This window comes from Sceloporus occidentalis, unplaced genomic scaffold (genome assembly GCF_023333645.1).
Source record: "Sceloporus occidentalis isolate IW3139 unplaced genomic scaffold, rSceOcc1.0.p SCAF_296, whole genome shotgun sequence".
Classification (NCBI taxonomy): domain Eukaryota; kingdom Metazoa; phylum Chordata; class Lepidosauria; order Squamata; family Phrynosomatidae; genus Sceloporus; species Sceloporus occidentalis.
In genome coordinates, this window is record NW_028317276.1 from 15,496 (window position 1) to 29,085 (window position 13,590).

The window sequence follows — 13,590 nt, forward strand, 5'->3', positions numbered from 1 at the left end:
AGAATTTTTCAGACTAAATAAAAATAATTTGGCTTTTCTTCCGATCGTCCCGGCTTCCTCTCAATCACAAATTTCCTGAGCTGTATTTGAGAGGCTTCTGAGTGGAGCGTATTATTAGAGGCTTCGTGGCCGGTGATTAGAGAGTAATCATGGCTGTGATGAATGCCATCTATTTTCTGTCAGCGCAGAATGAAGCAGGGGCTGGAAGGGGGTGAGAAAACGGATAAGCCTAGATTAGAAAATACATATTTTTGTCATGTTCATTATTAGAGTGTTTGCAAAAAATATATGAAGTTAATGAGATAAGTATTTTGCATGCTTTACAGATTTACAGCCTGTTTACGAGTTAATTACTCGAGTGAGGCTATGGATGTAGGGACCCGAAAATATATCTGGAGGGGCAGATATCCCCCAATCCTACTCCCGATGCCCCCTCTTTTATCCTCCCCCTGATGCCCCTCAAATATTATGTGACATCCCCAGTGGTAGCAGCAGCTCGCACTCGCTGAAGGTGAATAAAGATAAAGTGAGATAAGATGGAGTGGGGCTGAAAGAAGTGAGCAAGATAGCAAGCTGTGTGAGTTGTGCTGTAGATAGGAGCGGAAGAGAAGAGAAGAACAGGTGAGAAAAGAAAAGGAGGAAAGGGTGGGAGAGAGATGAAGAGGAGGAGAGGGTAAGAGTGTGTATGTATATGTATATGTATGTGTAAGTTAGAGTGTAAGCATCTGGTGTTAGTGTTTGTATATGGAGTTCGCGTGAGTGTGAGAGTATGATATTAGTGTTTGTGTCAGAGTATGTTGTCTGGGATGAGCCTAGGGTTAGTGGCCCCTGAGAGAGGGGAGAGGGAGTGTGTGTATATGTGTGTGTAAGTGTATGGATAAGTGTGTTAGCATATGGTGTTGGAGAGTATGTGTTTTAGCGTGTGTGTGTGTGTTAGGGTATGGGGTTAACGTGAGTGTGTGCATGTGTAAGTATGTGGTGTTGCCATGTGTGTATACATGGTGTTAACGTGTAAGTGTATATTAGTGTTAGAGTGTGTATGTATGCCTACGGTGTTAGCATTAGTGTGTGGTGTCAGGGGGTGAGCCCAGGGTTGTTGGTAGGAACCTATGGTGGTAAAGTGAGTTTGTGTGTTAGTATGTAGGTGTTGTAGTTACGGTGGGGTGTGTCGGGGGTAAATCCTGCACCAAGATGCCACTGAACCAAGTCTCACTCACAAAGCCAATTTTGGTTTATACAGAAATTTGGTATAAAAACAAACATTACTGTCCAACTAAACACATTTTGAGATGGTAAACACTTTTTTTTCAGTATCTGGATTCAAGAGAAAGTAAGAGAGTAGGCCCACAAGAGACAGGGAGAGACGCACATAAAGGAGGCAAAATATGAGATACAAGCGCCAGAGAGACGCGAACAGACGTACAGACAGGGGCAGCTCAAAGCGCTGACAAGCAGTTAACGTCTAAGTGCATTAGGATTCTGCTGTCAGTGGGAGTGTTACCAAAAAAATTTTGATTTCATTAAAAAGTGCCGTTTTAGACAGCATTCTGTTCCAAAGCAATCTGCTTTCTTTTTTCAAAAAGAATTAAAAAAAATCAAATATGTTAAAGAGGAACTATTTTTTTTAATACACTGAGGGAATTTAACCCCCTAAGGACAATGGGCGGTCCCTAAACCCATTGAAAACCATGCATTTTTGAGCCCGTACGTGTACAGGCTTTGTCATGAAGTGGTTAAACATACGTGGGATAAGACATATGGCTTCATATGGATCGACGACTGATTAAGGTCTCAGTCTTTACAGCAGGAAAAACGAGAAGATTCTTTGCTATTATGTTTATTGCCTGTTTGGTATCTAGCAATCTGCTCTCGGCACGTTTTTTTGCAAATAGATTTTTTGCTGTATGTCAGACAATACGTGGTTTGCGTATGGACATCTGCCACCGTTTACGGCATCCATATTTCCTTCATTGCTCTACGTTATCGTGCCGTGTTCTTGCGTCTAGTTATAGTTTCCCATAAAGACACAAAGCTCTTTGTCCTAAATGGACTCCTGTCACAATGGCATCTATACGAACCTCAGGTCATTTCTGTCGCGTTCAATAATATATTTTTCCTCTACAGTCATGGAACCACCTCATCATCTTTCTCATCTCTTCCATATCACCTGGTGAGCATTGCTTTAGGACTTGAAGACACACAAAGCTGACTCCCGGCAGACGGTTAATTAGCTTGCAATGGAGGTCATTGTTATAAGGTTAGAGGCCCAATACAACACTGATGGTGTCCTTCAGACGATGACTGAAACTTGTTAGTTTTCCAGTTGGGAGAAAAAATAAACAGGGCAAGGTAGCATTTTATTCTGCATGCCGCGTGTCTACGGCTCAGGAGGTGGCATCTGCCTCGGTCAACTGGCCATGATCTTTAAATCTTCACGGTTCAAATCAACTGATCAAAATTCAGCAATCTCACAAAAGCAAAATGTAGCTTTTATTTAACAAAATGTAGCTTAATATTATCTAAACCCATGCTAAGGGTCTAAAGGGATTATAAAATGTATTGACTGTTGTTCGGTTCCTATGTCTTTTTACTGCTCCTTTAAAAGAAAATGCCTCTCTATTTCTAAAAAGTCAGTTTCATTGACCTGTTCCACCTCGAACATCCCACGGAAAACCCAAATATGCAATGCTTATGTTAATCTCGAAAGTATTCAGCGTGTGAATCTTGACTTGACGGGCCGGTAATTAAATTGTTTCACGCCCATCGCTGGCAATTATCGCTATAACGTGCTTGTTGTGATTGATGGTGATGGTCAGAGATTGCAAACTATCCTCCTCTTCCTTCCATTAATGAATTCCAAGCCATTCCAAATCCAGAGACTCTTCTGTTTTTAGGAGAAACAAAAAGAATAAGTCTCCCAGGGCTGAGGAATCATAGATTGTAATCATCTGAGACCCAATACTTTTCACCTTCAACTAAAAAAAAAAAAAAGACACCAGCAAAGGTGGAAAGTAGGCTGGATATCATCAAAATAGGCCAATCATAGTTAACATAATATGAAATATTATATAGGGTGAAGACTACAAAAATGTCTGCCATAGCAGCAGAAGGAGATGTCCTTCACAAGTACCTATTCGACCTAATGTTCTAGTGCTATTATTATAATAGTAGTTCTTGATGTCTTGGTGTTGTCTTCTGGACCAACCTCAGCTTTGACATCCATGTTGAAACATTGATCAGAGATGGTTAGTTGGATCTTAATCATGATGCCTGGAGTCAAAGAGCAGATGTCCTTCACCCTCAGTATTTCTCTATCTGGGGTTGTTGTGGTATGTGCGGTATAGAAGGGTAAAAAGAGACGGCTGCGTTATCTGGGCTCTCATTGCCCATTTTTGTGCTGCCTTTAAGATAAGCCTTCCGCAAAGTCGAGTTGGCCCAAGATCAGAGCTTGTGGCTACCACCATCAGTGGTCCAGTGATTGTTTTCCACCAAAGCGTATACAACATTTTATAATCATGTAACATAGACACCAAGTGCTTCTCTTGAAGCTCATGTCCCTTAAATGGTTACTACCCGAGTATTCTAATGCATGAAATTAAGACTGTTCATAAAAACTGGAAGATGTTGAGTTCATCAACTAATATTTATGGGGCTACTTCAATAGCTTTCCCCGCTGATAAGCTTCTAACTGGGACATTTTACGTATTCGCTGCATTTTCCTCCGCGGAGTATCTAGTTTAAGATGGTTCATATTTTGGAATTCTATTTATGGAACACAAAAAATGGTGTTGATTCTCCTAGATTGTAATGGGTTAAAGGGGACCTTTGTAAATCAATGGGAAAAAAAAAAAATATATATATATATATACTTTTTTCTTTTCCCATTAGCAAAAAAAATGGCTCAGTTGAACACTGGAGGAAATTGTCCTCTGTGAAATTGCCATATTTCCGATGTGAAAAATATCCCCTTTTTTCCATTAAAATATTACAGAGCTGCTTTATTGCCTTCACAGACATCAGCAATAAGTCATATCTCTCACGATGGAAATGACTTGCCTTACATAGCCCCGAAGGCATAAAAGTGCATTAGCATGGAGCTTGTCATGATGGGAGTCATTAACACCTTCCTCGCCGCTCTATTAAATAGGGATGAATTAAAAAAAAAATACAGATGTTTCTTATCTGTGTTTCGACAGTTTTTATGGGGTATTTAGGAGAACTTCCAAAGAAGGTAACAGCGGGACATCCAGTTGGCTTAGCGTTTAGAAGAAAAATGTTTTATTTCTGTAGTTTTTTAATCCATGTTTATTATTATTTAATATTTATTTATCTGGGTGTCATTAGCATATGAAACCTGTAATCTATTATATGCCAATACAGTTTTTTCCAAAAAAGTTCAGATTTCAGACATGACACTATATAAATTAATAAATAACATTAATAAAAAAAAATTATGGTTAATTTGAGGGATAATTAATTCTTCCACCCATTCATTGCAGACAGAGAAGAAAACAATGTGCTATGGTGTAAGTGGTCAATAAAAGGATAATTCTGTATTTAGTAAGCTGAACATCTAATTTAGATTGAACAGTTCAGTTTTGGATAAGCCTTTGTTTCCATAGAATCACCGGTATTTGAAGTGGACCCGTCACTATGTAAAAAGTTTGGGACACCCACTTGGGCTTGATTCAGTTGAGCTTCAGCAGGAAGAGTGAGGGGAAGGTCAGAATTGGGGGCTTTCAGGTTAGAAAGGCCACCCTTCTCTCCTCCAGCTCCATCGTTCTCGTTATAAACGGACTTGCAACATTTCCTTTGCCAGTCATCTCAATGGGCGTTTAGTCCATCCTTAACTTGTCTTTGGATGAGCAGCTGTGGTCCAACAGATCAGAGCCCCTGTTAAGCTCAACAGAAGATGGATCTCCATTCAATGCGATTGCCATCAACACTTTATGTTCAGCCCAATGGTGATTGGATAAATTTGTGTACAACGTGCCTGAAAAAGTAATATGACATAATATCTGGGGGCACCCAAGTTATTCCACGTAAGGACCTTGACTACCTTCAGATCTCTAGTTGTATGTACAATTACTTGGTTTATCTCATTCTTTCCAACTTCTACTTCCAAGCATCTGATAAAAGGATGAATGATAGCATGATTAAGGCCTCTGTGTAGAAAGAAACTTTGTCTGCTTTTGGCCATGTCTAAAATCAAATATATCAAGGCTAAAGAGTGTAGCGTCCCTCTTCTATCTTATGCTAGCAGTTGGAAATGTGGGTCATTGGTAGAAAACTAGAAACCCACTTTGGAGAGCACCTGAGTCTGGAAGACATTGACCATGGCTAATCCCCTGAAGTGCTGTGTAGAATGACGATTACACACTGTCCTATCTTTGAACCTGTGTCTGGTTTTTGCCTTATCCCTGACCATTTGCTTGTCTTATCACAACTGTACTTAAGCCTCTGCTCCGGTTCCTGTATACAGGTAGTCCCCAAAGTCCTAGTGGTCCTGTTCCAGATGAGTTCCCTAGCTCTCGTTCTGGGATACCATGTTCCCATGAAGTGTTTATTGTAATAATTGAATACTTTCAGATGTCTTAACCCATATCTGATCTTTCCTTTGTCTCTGACCACTCTCCAATTCTCAGTCCCATCGGCTTATTTTATCACTACTTTGCCACAGCCTCTCCTCCAGTTCCTGTGTATGGGTAGTCAACTAGTGGCCACCATGTACCTTATGGCCCAACTCAATGAAGGAAATGGTCCTGTCCGAGATGATTTCGCCGCTCGCAATATAAAGTAAAGGCATAAAAATGAATGTAATTACTAATTAGACACAAAGTGGCAGCAGTATTTTATAGATTTTATAAAATCATATGGGAATAACTGGGTTAACCCGACATATAATCTGCAAAGAAATGAAACGTTAACAGGCAGCCATGCCGTTCTTTCAGACTCCTGCCGAAATTTTGTCTAAAAACAATAGCTGTTAATGAGTATTTACAGTCTTCATCCTCCGTAAAAATAAAAAACCCGGGTCTGTTTAAGAAGAATGTGTAGAGTTTGCATACTGAGTCAGCTGATAATCAGATACCCACATACTTCCTTCCTAAGGGTAATTAACTGGCTTTCTACCTTCCATCTGTTTGCATTTCATCTCGTAACAGGAGACCCAGCTGTGCCGAAGCTTTTCTGGGTTACTGTGACATGCGAAATCATTTTTCCCCCCTCCAGAGCTAAGGACGATCAGGCACACCAAGATTTCCAACGCAGATAATCAAGTACAATTCACAATATTCCTCTTACAGACGGAGACACCAGGTCCATTTGGAAAATCCCATTTTTTGGGTGAGAACTTAGACAAGAAATTAGTTTTGAAATCATGTCTGAGAATACATATAGCATGTAGTCTACAAATTAATTTAGGTGGAGTCTGCTGAATCCCTTTTAAGTTTGGTTTCCATGGAAAACCATATTACGAAAGTTGGAAGACCACCATTACTTTGTTCTTCTACATCCATTTTTCTGGTCAAGAGCCATACTTTGGTTTCTTGCTGCCTTTTGATTGGCTGGAAACACTAAGCCAATCGGTATCCAGCTTTGATTATCTATGTATCTCTTCGTTGTTCGTACTAGCGACTTTAGCTAAAATGCTGGGTTTTAATGCAAAAATAAGACATGTTTTCATGTGAATTCTCTCATACTCTACTTTTGATATCCCATTAGGTCAGTGGGATTTTTGTCATATTGTCTACATAATTCTTTCTTGACAACTCGTAAAGAGATTTCAAAAATGGTACAAATATAAATTGACTGGAAGCTGAGAAATTCTACAATTTTCATTCATTTAATTCCAACATTTCTAATCAGTTTTCTCCTAATGTTTGTCGAGACATCTCCAAACACAAGCTTTTTATTCCCTGATAGTATTATCATTTTAAACTTAATGTATTTGGTTTTATTACAGCCACAAACAATTACTATTTCTTCCCGACATGGGAGTGACATCAATATGCTAAGCAATTATACACTGATGAAATTGCCTCTCTGAGAGATGTTTGTTTTTAATTTTGTTCGAGAACCTCGAGACATACAAATGTTCCTTCCCTTCCGCTGTCGAGAGTGATCAGCTATCGAGATCAGTCGTCCATGCAAGATTAGCCCGTTCTTCCTACAGTGGGTTGAGTGCACCGAATGTTAACCTTTTCTTTTTAAAGGAGACATCTCTAATTAATGTGCTTTCCTTATATTTTCCAGTAAACGTTGGGGTCCTTTTGAGTTTAGGCCTTCTGACCTCTTTTTACTATGGTTTTTCAATTAGCACAATTGGAACATCCACCACTAATGTGGTCAAAAATCTAAAAAGCTTAGCCAATGGCGTAGGTTGACTAGGCCGAAGGTGGTTGGTCCAAGGGGTCGGAGGCCCTCTGATGCATAACAGGGAGCCCAACACCCCATTGAAATATCAGGCTTGTTGCAGTGCCACTATTTAAAAAGCTTAGCCAATGGCGTAGGTTGACTAGGCCAAAGGTGGTTGGTCCAAGGGGTCGGAGGCCCTCTGATGCATTACAGGGAGCCCAACACCCCATTGAAATATCAGGCTTGTTGCAGTGCCACTATTCAATGGGCACAATAGATCATTGTTCTCCTCTACCGGCCTATTAACACCACGGAGGACCCTACTGAGGCGTCACAGCTTCCACAGGTTACCACTGCTTGGCACTCAGTATCGTGGACTGCAGCACAGAGGGGCCGGTGGTGGCACTGCCTTGGGTTAGGCCTAGGGTAACACCAAAGACGGCACTGCCCATATCCCACGTTTAGTCACCTGATACTGAGTTTAAGATGGGGTGATTCTGGTGTTTACTACATTGCAATAAGACAAGGCCTAGTCAGTTTGAGCAGATGAGATGAGGTGGAACCTCCTTTTACCTGATGTCTGAATAATTTACTAAGCCAATGGTATCCTGTTGGCTGGTGAACAAGCCTTCTCCTTCAAATTCAGAACCCACACACCATTCTACACTTCTATTTGACTTGCTCTGCATGATATACTGAAAACATGGGTCATTTTGGTGAATCATTTTGCCAAACAAACTATGGGTACCCAGTGATTTCCAACCTCAATCATCGGTTTTATTTCTTAAGAAATACAAGAATACAAGGTATTGTAGTTTGGGAATTTTCACAAAGCTTGATTAGGACTAAAGTTCAAAATGTCCCCTGGGCAGGTCATCAGTTTATGGCGTTGTCACCTTATCCATATCATGGAACATACATGACCCTATATCGTGGGCAACCTCCACAACCTTCTCCTAGACACATTACCAGTTTGTGTTGCGGTTAATCCTGCCTGTGCTAATAGTTGCTTACTTGAAATGTTTGTACGATACCAAGACAAGGAAAAAATATCCTACAGCTCGAAAAAACAACAAGAAAATTGCAACAATTTTGAATGCGAAAGACGATAACACAAACACATCCTAATCACTTCCTCTCCTCGTTTTCTATTCCTTTGAAATGGTTGGCCGGTGTGTTTCAAGCTAGTTTGCCTTGAGCGGAAGCTTCCTTCCAAACGCGGCTGGCTTCAAGCTGCATCTGTACCCTTTTGTTTTTTTTGTTTTTCCTCGAGATGAATGATCAGACTTGTTTCTCTTCCATTCCGCGCGGAATAATAATTTTTATTTTGTTTGCGTTCCGTCTCGGGTATAGACATCGCAAATGGTGCCCCGCCAACCGACGTCTTCCCGTAACGAGCTAAGAATTGTGGAGGCATCTCGCTAGACGTCCCGTCGCATGCGACAAGACATTAAACCCCTTGAATAAATATCATTATGGCTTTTTTTATTATTCTGATGGGTACAAATAGATCTTTAGAAAACATTGCGCACTGCGGGAGTCCCTGTGGAGCCTCCAGCCCTCTCTGGGAGAGAAAAATAAAGAAAATGAGCCGTCGGATTCTGTCGGAACAGATCTAGGGGATAATTTTTGTCTGAACTCAAGAAAACGGATCTTTAATTTCACCCATACACCCAGAGCATGGTGCCCCGGGGATGCCGCGTGGTGTGAGAACTTGTTCTGTCTTAAGATATATATATATATTATTTTTTTTGGAATAACATTATCTTATCTCGCGTTCCGCGCTACATATGCAGAATGATTTTCCGTGTGTATTTTGTCAAATTGGCAGCCTCCCCTGGCAGAAATTTATGGCCGTGTAGCAAACGCGCTGAATTAACCCCTTAATGACAAAGCCCGTACATGTACGGGCTCAAAATGCATTGTTTTCAATGGGTATAGGGACCGCCCATTGTCCTTAAGGGGTTAATACAGCGAAGCACATACATTATTTAATATTGTGTCTGTTAGGCATTACAAAAAAAAAACCATTTCTTCTAAGGGCAGATTAATCGTAGGCTGTTATTCCTTTAATGGGCCAAGGAGAAGGTTTGTCTTACATTATAACAAGCGGTAAACAGGCACTTAGAACGTTAGGAACCCTAACATTATTTTACAACCTATCAAAAAAAAATAGATTTTGTTTATTTCTTACATAAACGAATGCCTCGGCGCACTAAAGAGGGCAATTAAAGTCACCGTTCCACTTAGACAAAACACTAATTGCCCTTCCTAATATGTTCAATCAAATAAACCCTATCATTTCCTATTTAAACACATGAGGTTTTTAAGGAACCCTTTCTGTTTCTATGGCAACAACCAATCACTGCCTGCTTTGGTGTCACGTGATAATTAAGCGTTCCCTGCAAAATGATGAATAGCGCAAAATTTTGCTTAATGAAGGAAGTATTTTTGGCAAAGCATTTGGGCTGTAATTCTGCGTTTAGTTACGGAACCTTTAACGTTATGTTTCAGTGGGGCATGTTGCAAAATATATTTTTGCCTCGCTTTCTAGGTGGTCCAACCTTTCTTTTTTTTTTCCATTTATGATAAAGATTCTAGACACTGGATTATTTCGGCATTAATGTTGCCTATTTTCACCATAAACGATGGCTCTGTGAATAAGTAGACAAAAGTAGAACACGCCGTGTAGGATACTTAAGTCAAGAAATATGTCTTCTGTTTTTCTCCAAACCATTTGCTTTCCTCCGGTAAGCTGATATCCCTTTGCGTGTTTTATATTGCAAGAAGAACCCATTAAGTTTAAGGCAATATAACTCCTTCTGATGGTGATGTGCGCCGGGAAATATATCTATCTATATAATCCTTTCTGGTTCAGCAGACACAGATAAGGAATATCTGAAATTTCTTTTGGGGTCAGACCCATCTCTCCCCATCTTCCTCCCCTGTCAACCCTTTTAGTGTTAAATTAAACCAAGATTCAGATCGCAATGAATTGTTAACCATATTCCAGGTTTTACACTGAAGTCTCCGGACGCCGCAAAGTGCATGGATAGACCACCTCTGATTACGGTCTATAACCCATAAGGTCCGTACAGCGAAAATGAACTACAACGCCCATCATGCTCTTCAGGAATTGACCTCATTGTGCGCTTTGGACTAACACCAACATAGTGAGTGTAGATGCAGCAGTAACTGGAGTGTAACATAGTGAATGAACATGCAAGGTCTGTAGAATACAACTCCCATCCAGCCAAAGTGGAATCAGATAGCTTGTCCTTTGCATTTGTCGATAAGCATAATTGTTTTGGGTTTATTCACTAAAGTTTGAGTGATTGCTCGAGTTGTGAAGGTGATAGTCCAACACCCAAATCTGAACTTGAATGCCAACTCGTAGAGATCATGTTTCTTCTAGAACTCTGAGCCAGCATTAGTTCGCCTGCTTGCATTATGGCAGGCAAGCTCTCGCGTGGCAGCTTACGTGCACTCGTGTGTGACAGCAGTCAAGACTATCTCACCGCCATTCGTATGGCAACCCACAAGCTCTTACATCTTGTTTCTTCAAGATGCAAGCATATTTATTCATGTACGAGGTGGAGTCATTGCAGCTAAAGTCGTATCTTAAGTCGTGTTAACCCTCTAATTTGAATGACAAAATCAGCGAAACGAAGATCTGCGTCTAAATGTGGAATATCTAGTATCAGTTCCTCGTTCTGAAGTTCTGTCCGTTCTGCTTGCCCTGACTTTACAAAGGCTCCCCGAACCAATCAACGACAATCAGCAACTCAGCGGGAGAGAGATAAAAGGAAGAGCTACTAGCACAGACGCTGAAAATTCAAAATGGCTGCCCCCATGATATAACCTTAAGCTAGGCTTCCAATACATATATATTTTTAATTTTAAGCGATAGTCTTGAATTACCTAGATTTATTTAGTTTGGAGATTTATAAAATGATGGATTTGCTTTAATGTTCCTATAAGTATTAGATTCCATAAACTCCCGCTCTTCCTCTCCCGAAAACAAAAAAGGTTCAGCCTCGTTTGTGTGAATCCTCCTTCTCTACTGAAGAACTACAAAGAGATTTATTTAACGCACTCCAAGGACCGTCTCGCAGCAAGAAATGAGTTCTTGGCTTCTGTTGGGCCTGATCCGGATCCTTAACCAGATGTAATTTGAGTCTTCACAGCATCTGTTCGCCAAAGCTATTGGAGATTACTTACTAAAAAAAACCCCCAAAAAACATAGGCCGTAGGGTATTTTTTTCCCTCCTTCTTTCTTCGAAATCAGGCCAAGATGTAATTTCTAACTAAAATAAGGTCTATTGAAGAAAAGAAAAAAGGCTTTCTGCTCTGGTGAACCACAATAGGATGACTTTAGCTGTAGCCCCAGGAATTTCTAGGCTCCTTAAATTATAAAGGATGAGAGCAGGGTTTGAGTCGAAGCAGAGGAACGTCAATTAATTTAAAAGAAACCACAGGGAAAAGTCATGAACCCAGCAAAAATAAAATTGAGGTGTCAGAGTCCCGTGCCAGGGGCGTCACATTAATCAAGCAAATTCTTCTGGGTTTATTTCCTCGATGATCTTTAGTGATCTACAACAAATTAATAATCAGATTAGATTTATTAGACAAGCCAAAGATAAATGTATGGAGTAAAAAAAAAAACAAAGTTCCGCCTTGTTGTGACATGTCAAATGCGAAGTCCTCATAGTTAAAGGGTTAATATTCTAATAAACCCTTGGCTCGGATTCCCAATAATACACACCTTCAAAAAAAAAAAAAAAAAAAATACATTATTGGCAGAGAAAGGTAGACATATACTAACCGGGGCTCCCAGTAAACTCCATCCCTACCCAACATGTACCCAACTCCTCACTCAACATCTGGTCCCAGCTGAGACTTGGAGGACACTGAGTTTTTCTCCATTGTGTGGCTGGCCGCCCACTGAAAAAAATAATGCCACACGTCAACACGGGAGTCTAGTGACCACTGTCAAGGAGAAGGGTGAGAGTCTAAGAACAGCTCATATCAGATGGCCATCTTGAACACAACATATGGCTTCATCATGGAGTCTGGAGCTCCTTCAGATGATTCTATTGTAACTCAAGACCCACATTTTCCTATAACATTACATGATATTTCCATCTTCTCCTTACCAGCATTCACTCACAGGTGACCAACCCTGCCACCGGCATGTCATTAAAAAATAGGAGGCTCTGTGCCAGCATGCCGTTTGGATAATAAGTCGCTACGGATGACCACCATGCTGTCTGACAGAAGGAACTTTGTTTCACAACTAAGACAGAGGCCCTCAGCTCCATTGACGAAGGAGCCATGACAAGTAGGGAGGCTTAATGTTAACCCCTAACCATACCACTCCCAGTTTACAATAAGCTTATTCTTAACCCATTCAAGAAAATGTATTTATTTAAAGCCAGCACCGACAGGTGTTTTAATGAACAATATTTCATATATGATCCACGTGGCTGCGTTTCCAATTCTTATATTCCCAGCTTTTAAGAACAATAATCTCGACCTTACTGAGGTTGACAACTAAATCCATTATAATATTTCAAATCCAGTGTAAGGCTGTATTTTATTACCTCAAAAAAGAATATTGTGTCTCTTGCCTTTGTTTGTGATATGCTGTCCCTAGAAGTTCGAGAATATGGCAGCTATGTATTCACCCCAGTGTACTTTAATCCCGAGGACATTTGTGTTCCAGTGATAAGGATTCAAGCAAATATCCAGCAATTCCATTTCCAAATAGCGAGAGAAGGCGAGGAGGAGGTTTAAGCACGCATACTGCCTTCATCCACTTTATGGATACTACCCTATACCTCCAATCAGTCCTGGATTTCATGGGACATTCCCGCTATCCTGGGTAGATGCCCTCCCAGTCCAGGGAGCTGTGTAGTCAATGGTCCTAATAGCGAAGACAAACAACATGAGTACATTTATAAGATCTGTGTGTTTGGTTACTGTGAGCATGAAGGACCAGCCTCGGAGATTAAGAGTAGAATAATTAAGTCTTACTATGAGGCTTCACGAGTCCTTTAATGGAAGCTCTTAACATGATGTTTGCTCCCAGCATGCACTGCTCTGGGCATCTCGCTTGGGTTGAAGGGCTCCATTCACCTCCGAAGCTTCTTCACAAGGACCCACTTGTCCGCTCGGTTCAGTTAAATCAGACTGATAGGCTTTCAGACCCTTCTTCAAACCTCCTCTCCTGGA